We start from the raw sequence: 17,224 nt of genomic DNA, 5'->3' as shown, positions 1-17,224 counted from the left end.
TCTGGTATAGCCGCAGCAATCCTCTCGCAGTAAAAAGAGAGAATATCCAAGAATATGTATGATGGGGGTGCCTTGCTCCCAGGGCCTCCGTCCGCCGTGCAGTCGTTAGTGTGGTACTTTGCCCATCTGGGTTGAGTGGGAACTGCCTGCCGTGGTGAGTGCAGCAACTCAAGCAGGGTGTGGTGGCACTGTCCATGCAGCAACTCGGCTGGTGATAGTCTGGCACGTGGCTGGCAGGAGTAGGAAGACAAGTATAGGTTGATCGATGTTTGAGGGGAACGAAGTTTGTCCACCTGTTGCTTAAATGTTCGTACAAGGCGTTCAGCTTCACCGTTGGATTGCAGGTGGAACAGTGCACTTGTGGTGTCGATGCCGGAAGGCAGTGCAAAACTGTTCAAATTCAGTGGTGAAAAATTATGTTCCTTGGCCCGTCATAATCACTTTAGGTAATCCCTCGATGCAAAAAATCTACGATAAGGTAGAGTGCATAGGAATGACGAAATGAAATTTGCTAAAAGCATTAACGACAACCAGCCAATGTGTATTCCAGTAAGGACCCACGAAATCCAAACGGAAAAGTTGCCAAGGTGCCTGAGGCATGGGACATTCAAAGAACTGCTGAGGTGGGGCAGGTTGATGTCCCACACAGGCTTGGCACTGAGAAGTCAGCTGTACAGTTTGTGTATATGGACCATACCAAGTGCACTGACATTGTGCCAACTGCTTGGTGTGAATGACGCCCCAGTGACCTTGGTGTAGGAAACGAGGCATGTCAGCCTGTGGAGCCTGGAGAACGACAACAAATGACTGGTCATTATTGGTGCAAAGCAGAATTACCCGTTCGTGAATTAGAAGAGCTTGCTGACAGGTAAAGTTTTGATGAACCGCGGAGCTACGAATCGATCTGGCTGTGGCCGAACATTGCGGATGTAGTGCAACAGAATCTGCAAATCGGCATCTACTGCTATTGCCTAGGAGATTTTCCGGTGATTAAGCAGATAGCTACGCAAAGCGTCTATTTCCTGTTCATTAATACAGCAACAAGAAGCAGAGGTCGAATGTGGAATCTGGACCTACAGAAAAGGGAGAAAAGGCATCTCTGTTGGTTTGCTTGGAAGTGGGCCGAAACCCAAACTGACAGTCATAATTCTACAAAAGAGGGGCCCACCATCGCTGTGTGAGTTGGGACTTACTGAGAAGTTTTAAACAAACATTGTAGAAGTTTATGATCAGTCACCAAGTAAAATTTTCTTCCAGAAAGATAATGCTGAAAATTAGAGACAGCTGGAGCCCCTTTTCAGTTAAAGAATAATTGCACTGAGCTTTGTTCAACAACTCTGAAGAAAAGGCAGTCGACCAGTCAACAGCACCAGATACATGTAACGAAACTGCACCAATACCATAAGACGAAGCATCCAAAGCCAATACCACTTGTTTGCCTAGGTCAAAATGAGGAAGGTATCAAGGCATCTCTCAGTTTCTGGAAAGCTGATTGACACTCTTGCGACAAGACACAAGGAACATTCTTGCTTTCTTCTTATCCATGCGGTGTAAGGGAGCCGAGGTTTGAATGGCGATAGGAATAAATCGGATATAATACGTGAGGTTCGCTAACATGGACTGCAGGGATAGCAAAGAAATTTTGACTGCGATGTGTGAACACTCTCACTGTTAGTGACATGTCCTAAGTTCTCAAGTTCAGTCCGAAAAAACACAATTGCTCTGTTACATATGAGACAAATGCGGCACGGCACGTTACTTTTTACCGCCCTGCTAATGTCCAGCAATGTTCATTTGTCTAGCTAAAAGATGTAGTAGAAAATACTAGACCACTACTGTCTATTGCAGGTCGCAACATACATAGAATTGTCCGGTAAACGGGATGTGGCTAGTTACTGAAATAAAAGTTTTTAACTTGGCAATGTAAATTTTCTGTTGTATTTTTACGATAAAGATCACAGTTAATACTGCCAAGTCCGTACTAAGTGTCTACACAATGTATAGCTCCCACGCACACCACGATCACACACGTAGCCAGTTTGTGGTATTTACACCCGTTACCGAAGTTAATAGAGTTCACTAGATCGTTTAGTTATGAAAATGCTCGTTCAAATGTTGAGCCCTCTGCTCTACACGTAATACCTGTTCCAGTATTAGATCGCACAACACGACACGCGGTTTTAACTAACAGCCAAAAGCAATAATTTTGATATTCTGTCCAAAATTTCACACGACTTCCACTATACCGTTCACGTAAATACGCTTTGTACTACTTCGCGAACTCGTAATTAGCGACTTTCGTCAGAGCTGCTTTCAGTGAGATGTTACTAGTTCGAACCCTCAGCCCCGACTCCACTAGGTCACACCAAAGGCTTTGTTCCCAGCATAGATTGGAGCGAGCCTGCATTTTTCTGATTGGCTGATATCACAAACAGCAAATCAGGTTGCAATATTATCCCGCGCTAACCCGCGCTTAACTTCAATGACCAATCATAGCAAAACATTTCTTTCTATGGCAATTGCTAAATAAATAAATTTAAAAAAGTATCAAATACAAAATTACTCCTTCCGAAATTACCGATTAATCTGTGTTCTACTCACAATTTATTAGTACCATGAACTGACTGCACATTTAATTATAGTAAATCCCCCGTATAATTTAACTGGTACTTCGTGAATAAACAAAACAATTTTCATTTACTTCTGTTCTCCTTCACTCATACAACACTCACATTGCTAATTACTGCACATATAAAACAATTATAATTATGCAAATACATTAAATATTAATCAAACGTAACTTTACAACGTTGTTTTGACTATGACTGCTAGCACTGTCCGTCAACTGCTGACCTCTGCCGCCTACTAGTACAACTACGTGCAGCTCTGTAACTCACGTCCATGTCAGCTGGTGACATCTTTCGATGACTCATGCCTATAACGATATCGTTCTAACAAGTGACAGGAGCGATGCGAAGGCGCTACGCCTCAAACACTTGCAACAGAGTGCGAAGACTCTTCTTCAGGAGTGTAATTGGAGACAACCGTGTCACCTAAATAATTCGATGAGAAAGGAACGTTTTCAGTCAGCTGCTTCAGAAAGCGCTGAACACTTTCGGTTTGTACTGACGACACTGTGCTTCTTTGAAAATTCGCTAAACACTGTTTGTGACTTGGACTTGTGAGACAAAGTATCAGAAGTGGCTGCATTACGTTTCTGTAAGCACACTGGTTGTACATGAGAAACTGTGCCTCTTCGCGCGAGGGGTGAGATCGGCGATCGTGTACCGTATTACCGCGAGGTCGTGACTTCAAATCCTGTTCTCGAAGCGACGCGTGTTTACGTGAGCACTGTAGCTGTGGCCGTCTGGGCTCCTGTTTGCGAGCCGGCTGCGAGGTCTGTCCGCGCGTCTATCTATTGAACAGTCACGCGCTACCGCAAAACCGGCAGCTGCAGTTTCGCAGAACGTGTTGCAAGGAAGCGTCCCGGTAATCTGAGAATCTGTTCCTGAAAGCCAGAGTCCGCTTCACTGTGCCTGATGGCATCACGAATCATGGCATCCCTGTTGTATTTGCCAAAGTCACACTTGAATCTACACTGTCTAGTAAGGCGTTGTAATTAACTCATCCATTGATGGTATATCTGTCCTTGTTGCTTATGGAGCGTAAAGAATTTGAAACGGAGAGCCGCCACTTGCAGTCTGTCCCAATTACACTTTGTAAGCGCCTGCAACAGGTCCTTGTATTGCACCAACTCATGACACGACGTGAGAAACAACTTCATGCACAGCAGGCATTTAGTCACTCTCGGCCAAGAAATAAGAATGTTTGTCAGTACTTTGTATGTGTTGCGCTACGATGTGCGTGTTGAACTGTGCCAGATACTCTGTCCAGTCTTCCCTCGTCAAACTCACGAAATGACGGCGCATACAGAAGCAAAGTAGGCAGTGGCGCTGCCGCTGGGTCCGGCGGGTTGTTTGAACCTTTGTGAAGCCGCCATGAAGCGATTAATGAAATGGAGCAATTGTGGTATTTGTTGACTCTGATACTGCATATACAGAATTAAATCAATAGTAGGTGGCACAGAAAGTGATTGCGGCGCCGTAGCCATAGTAACTAAGCAATGCGCAAAATAACAAGAAAAATAAGCTCAGAGAAAGCAAAAAAGGGGGTTAAAAAGCAGTAACCTCGGAACCTGAAAAATAAAGATCACAAGCAAGGCGAATACAGTGGATAAAAAAAGACAAGCAACCGGGAAAAGTCCAACGAAAAAGACGACAAAACAGTGTAAAGCAAACATGACTTGAAGGTGACCACACAGGGGCACGGTGAGTGGTCATTAGGTACGTTGTGTATGACTGCACACAGCGGTACATGGTGAAGCAACTATCGTCGCAGGGAAGCTGAACAGGAGCAGAAGTCATTGACGAAGAAGCAAACACATCAAACAGAAGATTTACCTAACTTGTATTTCTCCAGGTGTACGGAGACTTAATATAGATAATGCAGCAAGAAACTGAGTTCAACAATCTTCCTGTCTCACAAGCAGCAACATGGTCACCAATTCAACAGTGACCTGAAAACCAAATTTCCTCACCACCATAGAACATAGAATGAAGTGAAGGAAGTTTAATCTTACTGTCAATAAGGTAGAGGCTCTCTGAACTAATCGCTAACAGTGGTGTTGTAGCAAAGGAGCCTCAAATGCTAGTGAGCTGTCTGGCTGCTGCCGGCGGTCCTGTATCACTCATACTCCGCAGCCGCTGGATGCGTGTCTCAGCAGGCTTGTGACACTAGGTCCGGCGCATCCCCCACCACGGTTAACCGCATCTGACGGAAACTTGCAATTCCGTTGCAAACTTAAAGATGCCCGTGGGTTGTTATCGATACATGAAACCACAGCAATAATACAGATAGTCCTGCTGGAGGAACATCCGCAACTGAGCAATAAAGTTGTAATGTTCTTTTTATTTTTCGGTACTTAAAGTAGTGATACGAAGTGTTTAAGTACCGAAAAATAAAGAGAGCCTTACAGCATTTTCAACCTCTGCCTCAGCAATATTGTTTTATTGCACACATAAAAAAAGTTTTGCATGACTCCGGACCCGAGAGTTCCGGAACCTGTACAGAAAATTGGAATAGAGATCAACATAAATATAATTTCCACCCTTTTTTTTTGATCATGAAAACTACACATTGCATGTTGCACCACCATACAGCGAGACCTTCAGAGGTGGTGGTTCGGAATGCTATACACACCAGTACCTCTAATACCCAGTAGCACGTCCTCTTCCGCTGATGCCTGCCTGTATTCGTAGTGGCATACTATCCAGAAATTCATCAAGACACTGTTGGTCCAGATTGTCCCACTAATCAACGGCGATTCGGCGTAGGTCCCTCAGAGCGGTAGGTGGATCACGTCCTCCTTTTCAATCTATCCCAGGCATGTTCGATAGGGTTCATGTCTAGGAAACATGCTGACAACTCTAGCTGATCGATATCGTTATCCTGAAGGAAGTCATCCACAAGATTTGCAGGGTGTGGGTGCGAATTGTCGTCCTTGAAGACGAATGCCTCGCCACTACGCTGCCGATATGGTTGCACTATCGGTCGCAGGATGGCATTCACGTATCGTACAGCCGTTACGGCGCCTTCCATGACCACCAGCAGCGTACGTCGGCCCCGTATAAATGCCACTGACAAAACAGCAGGGGACGTCGAACTTGCTGCACTCGCTGGACAGTGTGTCTCCGACGATTGCCTGGTTGAAGGTATATGCGACACTCATCGGTGAAGAGAACGTGATGCCAACCCTGAGCGGTCCATTAGGCAAGTTGTTGGGCCCATCTGTACCACGGTGCATGGTGTCGTGGTTGCAATCATGGACCTTGCCATGGACGTCGGGAGTGAATTTGCGCATCTTGCAGCCTATTGCGCACAGTTTGAGTTGTAACACGACGTCCTGTTGCTGAACGAAAAGCATTATTCAGCATGGTGGCGTTCCTGTTAGGGTTCCTCCGAGCCATAATTCATAGGTAGCGCTCATCCGCTGCAGTAGAACCCCTGGGTGGCCTGAGCGACTTGCGCCATAGGGTGTTTGGGCTTCGGGTTCTGCTGGATTGGTCAGGAGTCCACTGCACTCAGCAGTCGTCTACACGGGTGGACTGGGCGGTTTTTTAGGTTAGATGGGCAAGTACAGAAAGGGCAGCAGCCTCAAAGGGTGCGGGGCAAAGTCAGGACATGCGGGGACCAAGCAGCATTCGGTATTCTAATTGTAAACTGTCGAAGCTGCGTTGGTAAAGCACAGGAACTTCAAGCGCTGATAGAAAGCACCGAAGCTGAAATCGTTATAGGTACGGAAAGCTGGCTGAAGCCAGAGACAAATCCTGCCGTAGCTTTTACAAAGGCACAGACGGTGTTTAGAAAGGATAGATTGCATGCAACCGGTGTTGGCGTGTTTGTCGCTGTTAGTAGTAGTTTATCCTGTAGTGAAATAGAAGCAGATACTTCCTGTGAATTATTATGGGTGGAGGTTATACTCAACAACCGAGCTAGGTCAATAATTGGCTCCTTTTACCGGCCTGCCGACACAGCGGCGTTAGTGGCAGAACATCTGAGAGAAGCCGGCCGCGGTGGCCGTGCGGTTCTAGGCGCTCCAGTCCGGAGCCGCGTTGCTGCTACGGTCGCAGGTTCGAATCCTGCCTCGGGGATGGGTGTGTGTGATGTCCTTAGGTTAGTTAGCTTTAAGTAGTTCTAAGTTCTAGGGGACTGATGACCACAGCAGTTGAGTCCCATAGTGCTCCGAGCCATTTGAACCATTTGAACTGAGAGAAAATCTGTAATACATTTTACATAAATTTCCTCAGTATGTTATAGTCTTAGGTGGAGATTTCAATTTACCACATATAGACTGGGACACTCAGATGTTTAGGACGGGTGGTAGGGACAGAGCATCGGGTGACATTATACTGAGTGCACTATCCGAAAATTACCTCGAGCAATTAAACAGAGAAACGACTCGTGGAGATAACATCTTCGACTTACTGATAACAAACAGACCCGAACTTTTCGATTCTGTAAGCGCAGAACAGGGAATCAGTGATCATAAGGCCGTTGCAGCATCCCTGAATATGGAAGTAAATAGGAATATAAAAAAGGGAGGAAGGTTTATCTGTTTAGCAAGAGTAGTAGGAGGCAGATTTCAGACTACATAACAGATTAAAACGAAAATTTCTGTTCCGACACTGACAATGTTGAGTGTTTATGGAAAAAGCTCAAGGCAATAGTAAAATGCGTTTTAGACAGGTACGTGCCGAGTAAAACTGTGAGGGAAGGGGAAAACCCACCGTGCTTCAACAACAAAGTTAGGAAACCACTGCGAAAGCAAAGAGAGCTTCACTGCAAGTTTAAACGCAACCAAAACCTGTCAGACAAACAGAAGCCAAACGATGTCAAAGTTAGCGTAAGGAGGGCTATGCGTGAAGCGTTCAGTGAATTCGAAAGTAAAATTCTATGTACCGACTTGACTGAAAATCCTAGGAAGTTCTGGTCTTAAGTTAAATCAGTAAGTGGATCGAAACAGCATATCCAAACACTCTGGGATGATGATGGTGGCATTGAAACAGAGGATGACACGCGTAAAGCTAAAATACTAAACACCTTTTTCCAAAGCTGTTTCACAGAGGAAGACTGCACTGCAGTTCCGTCTCTAAATCACCACACGAACGAAATAATGGCTGACATCGAAATAAGTGTCCAAGCAATCACTCAACAGAGGAAAGTCCACTGGACCTGACGGGATACCAATTCGATTCTACACAGAGTACGCGAAAGAACTTGCCCCCCTTCTAACAGCCGTGTACCGTAAGTCTCCAGAGGAACGGAAGGTTCCAAATGATTGGAAAAGAGCACAGGTGGTCCCAGTTTTCAAGGAGGGTCGTCGAGCAGATGTGCAAAACTATAGGCCTATATCACTGTAATCGATCTGTTGTAGAATTTTAGAACATGTTTTTTGCTCGCGTATCATGTCATTTCTGGTGACCCAGAATCTACTCTGTAGGAATCAACATGGATTCCGGAAACAGCTATCGTGTGAGACCCAACTCGCTTTATTTGTTCGTGAGACCCAGAAAATATTAGATACAGGCTCCCAGGTAAATGCCATTTTCCTTTACTTCCGGAAGGCGTTCGATACAGTTCCGCACTGTCGCCTGATACACAAAGTAAGAGCCTACGGAATATAAGACCAGCTGTGCGGCTGGATTGAAGAGTTTTCAGCAAACAGAACACAGCGTGTTGTTCTGAATGGAGAGATGTCTACAGACGTTAAAGTAACCTCTGGCGTACCACAGGGGAGTGTTATGGGACCATTGCTTTTCACAATATATATAAATGACCTAGTAGATAGTGTCGGAAGTTCCATGCGGCTTTTCGCGGATGATGCTGTAGTATACAGAGAAGCTGCAGCATTAGAAAATTGCAGCGAAATGCAGGTAGATCTGCAGCGGATAGGCACTTGGTGCAGGGAGTGGCAACTGACCATTAACATAGACAAATGTAATGTATTGCGAATACATAGAAAGAAGGATCCTTTATTGTACGATCATATGATAGCGAAACAAACACTGGTAGCAGTTACTTCTGTAAAATATCTGGGAGTATGCGTACGGAACGATTTGAACTGGAATGATCATAAAAAATTAATTGTTGGTTAGGCGGGTGAAGGGTTGAGATTCATTGGGAGAGTCCTTAGAAAATGTAGTCCATCAACAAAGGAGGTGGCTTACAAAATACTCATTCGGCCTATACTTGAGTATTGCTCATTAGTGTGGGATCCGTACCAGGTCGGGTTGATACAGGAGATAGAGAAGATCCAAAGAAGAGCGGCGCGTTTCGTCACATGGTTATTTGGTAAGCTTGATAGAGTTACGGAGATGTTTAGCAAACTCAAGTGGCAGACTCTTCAAGCGAGGCGCTCTGCATCGCGGTGTAGCTTGCTGTCCAGGTTTCGAGAGGGTGCGATTCTGGATGAGGTATCGAATATATTGCTTCCCCCTACTTATACCTCCCGAGGAGATCACGGATGTAAAATTAGAGAGATTCGAGCGCGCACGGAGGCTTTCCGGCAGCCGTTCTTCCAGCGAACCATACGCGAGTGGAACAGGAAAGGGAGGTAATGACAGTGGCACGCAAAGTGCCCTCCGCCACACACCGTTGGGTGGCTTGCGGAGTATAAATGTAGATGTAGATGTTGATGTCATCGACAGTTCCTGTCTCTCTGATTTCCTCCATGTCCGAACAACATCGCTTTGGCTCACTCCGAGACGCCTGAAGACTTCCCTTTTTGAGAGACCTTCCTGGCAAAAAGTAATAATGCGGACGCGATCGAACTACGGTATTGACCGTCTAGGCATGGTTGAACTACAGACAGCACGAGATGTGTACCTCCTTGCTGGTGGAATGACTGTGACTGATCGGCTGTCAGCCCCCCTCCGTCTAATGGGCGGTTCTCATTCGAGGTTGGCCGGCCGGTGTGGCCGAGCGGTTCTAGGCACTTCAGTCTGGAACCGCACGACCGCTACCGTCGCAGGTTCGAATCCTGACTTGGGTATGGATGTGTGTGGTGTCTTTAGGTTAGTTAGGTTTAAGTAGTTCTAAGTTCTATGGGAAGATGTTAAGTCTTTTAGTGCTCAGAGCCATTTGAACCATGGAAGGTTGTTTACATCTTCGGGCGGGTTCAGTGACGTCTGTGAACAGTCGAAAGGACTGTGTCTGTGATACAATATCCACAGTCGACGTCTATCTTCTGGAGTTCTGGGAAGCGGGTGATGCAAAACTTTTTTTGATGTGTATATTTACAATACTGTTACTTATAGTACAGAAATGCAGTACTCTTAAGTGATTTTGTGTACAGTAGAGGCAGCCCCTTTTTAGAAGCTACACTATCATTACTTTTGTCTTATTTTGGATTAATGTTGGCGTGATCCTGTTCAGATAGAGAAACTCTAAGAAGAGCGATATCCTGACAAGGACCCACCTTTCGGACGCCTTTTTATTCCTCTTGTTGAAATGCTTCAGTAAACGGAAGTTTCGGTCTGATGCAATGGAAGTTGACTCTCTCTCGGCGCTGATAACGTCGAAGATGAGCGCCCATGAACCACAATCAATACACGTTCCATCAGAGAAGAGAAGGAAACAGTAGCCACACAGCTATTATAAGATAGCGAATTATCAGAAATGCTTCAGTATGTAACAATATAATCTCCTGCAGAACCAAAAGGAAAGACTTTTATCTGGTGGGTTAAGCGTATATATCACAGTGGCTTAACTTACGAAAAGCTACCTTACGTGCCTTACATGGTAGATTTTCCATGTGCTTCTACACTGATTAGGATAAAATGTTTCATTACTTGTCAAACATTAAATTTACGCCGCACTGCGTCTAACAGTGAGCGTACACGGAGACGCAGTTACAGCAGTGTGCCGTTGCCGATGTGTGTCGTAATATCCGGTCGCTGCTGCCGACCATCACGATTGTGGTCGTGCGGCCGTGAATCCGTGATAGACCTCGGTCCCCATCAATACGTACGCCAGCCAGGACTGTTAGCCACAAAGCCGCCGTACCGCTATTCTGCGGCCACCATTGCTCTGCGCCGTGTAACCATCTTCTCAGCGCACAAAACCTTGTTTGATCGTTGATGCATCCGTCCCGATATTAGCCACGGTGACGTACTCCACCAGCTACCTACCGTTCTGCTTTACTTGAGGTTTTATGGATAATTATATTCTTTGCATTCTTTTCTATCGTCAGAGTTTCACGAAGTTGAGTACTCGTCACTGCATAAAGGGCGAAGAAGTACGCCGGCTTCCACGGCCATATATTAGCGCTGTATTCTTCCTTAGAAAATCATTAGCATCGTCCACCTAGCTTTCTTTGTAGATACAGGGTGTTACAAAAAGGTACGGCCAAACTTTCAGTAAACGTTCCTCACACACAAAGAAAGAAAATATGTTATGTGGACATGTGTCCGGAAACGCTTACTTTCCATGTTAGAGTTCACTTTATTACTTCTCTTCAAATCACATTAATAATGGAATGGAAACACACAGCAACAGAACGTACCAGCGCGACTTCAAACACTTTGTTACAAGAAATGTTCAAAATGTCCTCCGTTAGCGAGGATACATGCATCCACCCTCCGTCGCATGGAATCCCTGATGCGCTGATGCAGCCCTGGAGAATGGCGTATTGTATCACAGCCGTCCACAGTACGAGCACGAAGAGTCTCTACATTTGGTACCGGGGTTGCGTAGACAAGAGCTTTCAAATGCCCCCATAAATGAAAGTCAAGAGGGTTGAGTTCAGGAGAGCGTAGAGGCCATGGAATTGGTCCGCCTCTACCAGTCCATCGGTCACCGAATCTGTTGTTGAGAAGCGTACGAACACTTCGACTGAAATGTGCAGGAGCTCCATCGTGCATGAACCACATGTTGTGTCGTACTTGTAAAGGCACATGTTCTAGCAGCACAGGTAGAGCATCCCGTATGAAATCATGATAATGTGCTCCATTGAGTAGGCTGAAGAAACTAAAATGAGCTCTAACATGGAAATTAAGCGTTTCCGGACACATGTCCACATAACATCTTTTCTTTATTTGTGTGTGAGGAATGTTTCCTGAAAGTTTGGCCGTACCTTTTTGTAACACCCTGTATAAGGGGCCGTGATACGCTGAGGGACGACAACCCTCACGAATATATCTTCTTATGTATATTATATTCTTAAGAGAAAATAGATTCCTATTTATTCTTATATACAGCAGGATCGTTTGATCTGCCCAGCCGAAAAGGAACTACTTCTATAACTTCATGTAAAACGTCACCTCAGAACAATAACTGTTCCAGCAGTTCCACAATGAAACGTAATGCACCAGAACGTGATGAGCCACGGATATTATTTGATAGTGATGCCGCATATCGAGTGTTTTTCTACCAAAATTTCAGTTAAAACTTTTCGTGGGAATGTAGGACTTGTTATTATTTAAAGTTATTTTGTTCACTTAAACGGCGAATGCACATCGAATCATAGAATGTTACTGACAAATTTCCAAAGTTTCTATGACTTGTGGTAAAGTTCGAATAACTGTAATGTTGCGATATTAACTGTTGTGTTGCCAGAAAAGTCAAATTTCAACGCAAGTGAAACGATTTTAAGAGACAATTCAAAATTAGTCACTTTAAAGAAAATAAGATTTACTTCTCTCTCGTTTTCCAAAATTACAAGCGAAACTCTATTTCTCAAATAGATTAAACTCTCAGCTTATGTTCCGATGTGCCTAATATTTCCCAACATATACTGGTCAGTAATAACTTTCATAGGAGGGTCTACTGGTCAACAAAATGTCTAAATTAAAGTCATTTCCTTTAAATATGCGCCTCACTGTTATTCAAAAATCAGCGAAATTAAAAATATTTTCCTTGTTCGTTGGTACGTAAGTAATCAACTCACATTTAAAGTACCACTCTTTTTATTAGTATCATGTTAATATAGCATAGAGTGGCCATTAAACGTTTGAAACTAACATGTCATTCTTAAATCAGTTACAGACATCAGTATAGACAATGAAGAGAAGGCTTGACAATGGTGGCAGGATATTCATGCTGTCGCGGACCGTCGGCGGCCTTTTGTTTAGTAACTCGCACTGTCGGCTGGTGCGTTCGTAGAACACCGTTGGATCAGCATCTTCACCGTCTGACATGAAACAAACAGAATAAACAACATTTCAGTACACACATAATACTCAGAATAAGTCATTAATTAAATTATTTTTATTGGTTACCTGATGTCGCTCAAGCGGAAACTAAGGATAGTGCTGCTCACAAGCTTTGGAATTTGCGGATATATAGCTTAGCACGTCCATTCAATATCTGTCACTTATTCATACGTCACCGAAATCGAATGGAGAATACATTGTTATTGTCGGGTTGGTCTTTAGGTTGTCAGATGCATCCAAGAAGTGGAAATACCATCCCATGTATTCACAATTAGATTCCTTCCGCTTTCTCCCCCACCTTCAGCCTTCTGACATGTTTGACAGTTGTAGGTAATGACTGCGTGGGTGGCAAACACACAGTGTTTTCGTGAACTAAATATAGTTTCCTAAACTAACTTTCCACTGTATTTATCAAACAAAGCTTACGGACAGTGTGTATTATCAGCATTAACTTTAATAACAACAGTCGTTCAAAATTGAGAACTAAGAGACGTATGATAGGCAATACCAGGATATCCACGAAGAAAAATCAATGTACGAAGTAACAAACTCGAGTGGAAAATTTAACCATGATGATAATGAAAATAAATGCAGATGTTATCTATGCCTTCTGTCTTATTTGATCGAAAGCCTTCTAACCTCTGTGGAGCTCTAGTTTTAAGACGGCGTCTCGTATCACTTTCGAATCAACTTCCCGCAGATCTCCTTCTGTCAAATCAGCAGGCAGCTCCTTCAATTTATTCTATATACCCATTCAGTCTCTAGTGCTATAGCATTAAAAAAATACTGTGTGGAAAATTAGCTGCTTTCAGAAAGACGCTCAGATCATTTACACTGGAATACGTTTACCACAAACGGTTACAACAACTGATTTCTAGATCCTACGGCCTTAATAACTGCTTTAATAACAAAACACGACATCACTCCAGAATCAAAAACTAGAGAGTCTCACACAAAAGCACCACACTTCAAGTTTTGAGAGAAACAAACGGAATTAACCCTTTAAGTGTCACTCGTAAATATATATCCCACTGGTTTGAAATGCTGTTTATTACGTTATTTACTGAAGACAATTGCGTTTATTGGTATTACTGCATTCACAAAAGTTTACCTGATAAGTACGAATACCAATTGTGAATTTCTAAGTTGTCAGGCATGATATACCAACGAACAAGAGACAGACGGTACGGTTATCATTTACTGACGGGCTTTGAGGTGCCTATCTTCAGAGCTGGTTTTGTATTCAGCATCCTTCGTTTGTAGATTTAGTCTTCTGACACCTTCTGATGTGAATGACGGTTCGTGCAATTCACAATAACATTCCCTACGTTACAAAGAGTGAAGCAAATACGAGGACTTTGTATAAGCATACTTAGAGCTAATTTTCTTCCCCATGGTACTTGGAAGCAAACAGATTGTAGACTGTCGTCAATGCAATCGATTATATTGTTGTGAAATGCTGTTTGTAATGAAGAATAAGCATTTCAGATCATATTGTTCACAGATTATCTCAACAATGTTAGCCGCTGAGATAATGTCAATTATTACCGCCGACAGGGCATGTGTGGAATGATTACTGAAAATATATAACATGACGAAAACAGTTTATGTACGCACTTGGCTGTAATAGACGTACTACCTAACCAATTGGGGTGGTTTTTATGGTTAGAGAAATTGTACTGACATTCGTGAATATTTCATTTATTATGACGTCATGGATGTGTCATAGGTCCATGACAGATGAAGTTCTGGCTGATCGTGTAATGTACTGCTGGGAAATGTCACAAAAGATCACGCAGAAGATTCAGAATTTGGAAGAAACTGTGAGGCAGATGGTGTGGCTACTACCTCTGTTGGTCCGAACACCATTCCGGTAACTGACGGTAGTCTGGGTAACAGAGAATGAAGTGAACCTGCGGATGAAACGTCTAGTAGATTCAGCAAGCAGCGTAGACAGTTTTCCTGTGCTTGAAAACGCTTGTTGTGAAAGTCGTGCACCTGAATCAGATAATGAAGTGCCTGCAAATATAGATTTATATACATGGTCTTACGTTTCTTCTGAACCCCTTATCTTTGGAATATGCCTTCTTCCTGATGGTGTAAGTTTACTAACAACTATTGACGTTGATAATTTCCTGAAGACCTTTTCAAATTTACCTGTGAAAGTATCATGTATGATTTTGTGCTCGTGACTTATTGGCATGAATATTTACCTCCCCATAACTCGTGAACGGCTTGGAAATACATAATAAATCAGCAGTTTTACTATTCCCAAAATCTCCATTATTACTATTATTGGTTTTAAGTCATCAGTCTCCTTGCTGGTTTGATGCGGTCCACCACGGGTTCCTCTCCTGTACCAACCTTTTCATCTCAGTGTATCACTTACAACCTACATCTTCAATTATTTGTTGGATATATTCCATTTTCTCTCTTCCTCTACAGATTTTGCCCTCTACAGCTCCCTCTAGTACCATGGAAGTTATTCACTGATGCCTTAACAGATATCCTATCATCCTGAAAGATTGCTTGCTGGCTAGGCCATTTTGACACTTGAAGGGTCAATTACAACTCGCCACGTCCTCCTCGTTCTTTAAACGCCTCTTCCTACCAATCTCGGGACAGTAACTGCTGTATTGAATATGCAAAACATATTGTATCAGTTCTTAGTAAAAGTTCACAACATACGTTACTAAATGAAGTGCATTCAGAATTTTCTTCTGAGGAGAACCGACGCTAGACATTTTGACTGGAAAACAGTTTGTATCAAAGTCCTAACCATGTCAAGTTACACTTCCAAGAGGTTCTAATTGCCTTCGCTGAACGACGATTTTGGTGGAGGGGTAACGGCCATCAAAGGCGAGTGGTGGGGTTCGGCAAACTAGCTGACAGGACGTTGGTCCTCGAAGTAGACCCAGTGGCACTCCCTTTGAATTCCACTTGAACATCCACTTTTTGCGCCTTGGAAGCCAGTAAATACGCGGTGGCGGAAGATACTGAACAAAGCTCTACTTCCACCCAAGTGACAGGCGCTACAGAGTAGTGCAGCAAAGGTATGCCGTTTTTATATTGGACTGGAACTATGGTGTCGTCTCGTCGCATATGCCTGTTGAGCAGGCAACCCCGCAAACAGTACTGTATCGCGTGGAACCTCTGTGCCCTATTGGTATAGCACTAGTTAAACCGACAGTGGAAGCATAACTCTGATCACTGAATATCGCTCAGTCCCCTCTAGATACACTCAACACCCGTCAAACATCTCATCTGCCCTACAGAGCCCACTATTTGATTCATACATTCGCTAGGGGTGCCCATAAAATTTACAAATTCCGAACAGGCCCAGTAACGCATTTCAACATTCACACCACTCAGATAATAAATTTCAGAAGCAGAACACATGAAATTTCATTGGCAATTCCCCACCCATCTGAACAACCAACTTCTGCGAAGTCCCGGCTCTTCGTAAGATTTATCAAAAACTTGTACCGGAAAAGACACGCCATTGAAGAAAACTCACTCGTCCTCAAAGAAACGTTAGAGGCACCGATCACAGCCCTTGCAGAATTACAGGAAGATCGATCCATCATCTGCGGAATGGACAGTGCCCCATCTCGGTCTGTAAATACCGACAACTGACTGGCGTCCAGTATAGCACAGATGGAGTGATTACGGGTGCGGCCATGAATGACGTATTCCACACTCACAAATTATTTTCCCTGTTGTGTATAACTCTTAACACTTAAATCTGAGAACACTACTTTAGCGTTCTGCTCTACTGCTGACTGAGTATTTCGAGCAGTTTTCGGTATATTGAGTGTGCAGTTCCTGAGACACTTACTGCACAATTAAAACCATTTGCACTGCTCTGTATGTTTACATATTGCTCCGCCTTGAGTACAGACAAAATAGTGAAGCACAAAGCAACAATGTACGATAATTTCTAGAAACACGTGAAAGACAGTTCAAGGTTGTTTAAAAATTCACCACTTACAATACGTATCATAACGGTCATTTTCTCCGAGAAAAATCAACTCAATTTCCAATGTAGTTTGTTACTGTACACGGTCTGTACACCATTAATTCCCGTTTTCTATTTTGTATCTAAGTGTAAATCAAATTTAATGTACCCTATAAATGTGTTGCAATGTTTCTCGTGATTTTAATTGCATGCAATTTATATGTAAAGAATACGCTTTGATCTGGTATGAACAGTTTTATCTGTGCTAAATTTTGTTAACGAGGAAGTGACAATTGAGCAATTCGGCACTGGAATAGAATTATGGACGTAAGAGAAGATGTTGTTTAATAGGTGAAAAGAGTGGCAATTTCGCGGACAGAGAGGAAGTATTCTTTGTGACGAAGTCACAAGCTCATATGTAGGTGAGGAAAGTGTTTCAATACGTAGAAGCGAGCGGAATCCAAAGGTTTCCAAATGTATCAAAGCACCACTGTTG

Source organism: Schistocerca piceifrons, chromosome 8 (genome assembly GCF_021461385.2).
Source record: "Schistocerca piceifrons isolate TAMUIC-IGC-003096 chromosome 8, iqSchPice1.1, whole genome shotgun sequence".
Classification (NCBI taxonomy): domain Eukaryota; kingdom Metazoa; phylum Arthropoda; class Insecta; order Orthoptera; family Acrididae; genus Schistocerca; species Schistocerca piceifrons.
This window is presented reverse-complemented; position numbering follows the sequence as displayed.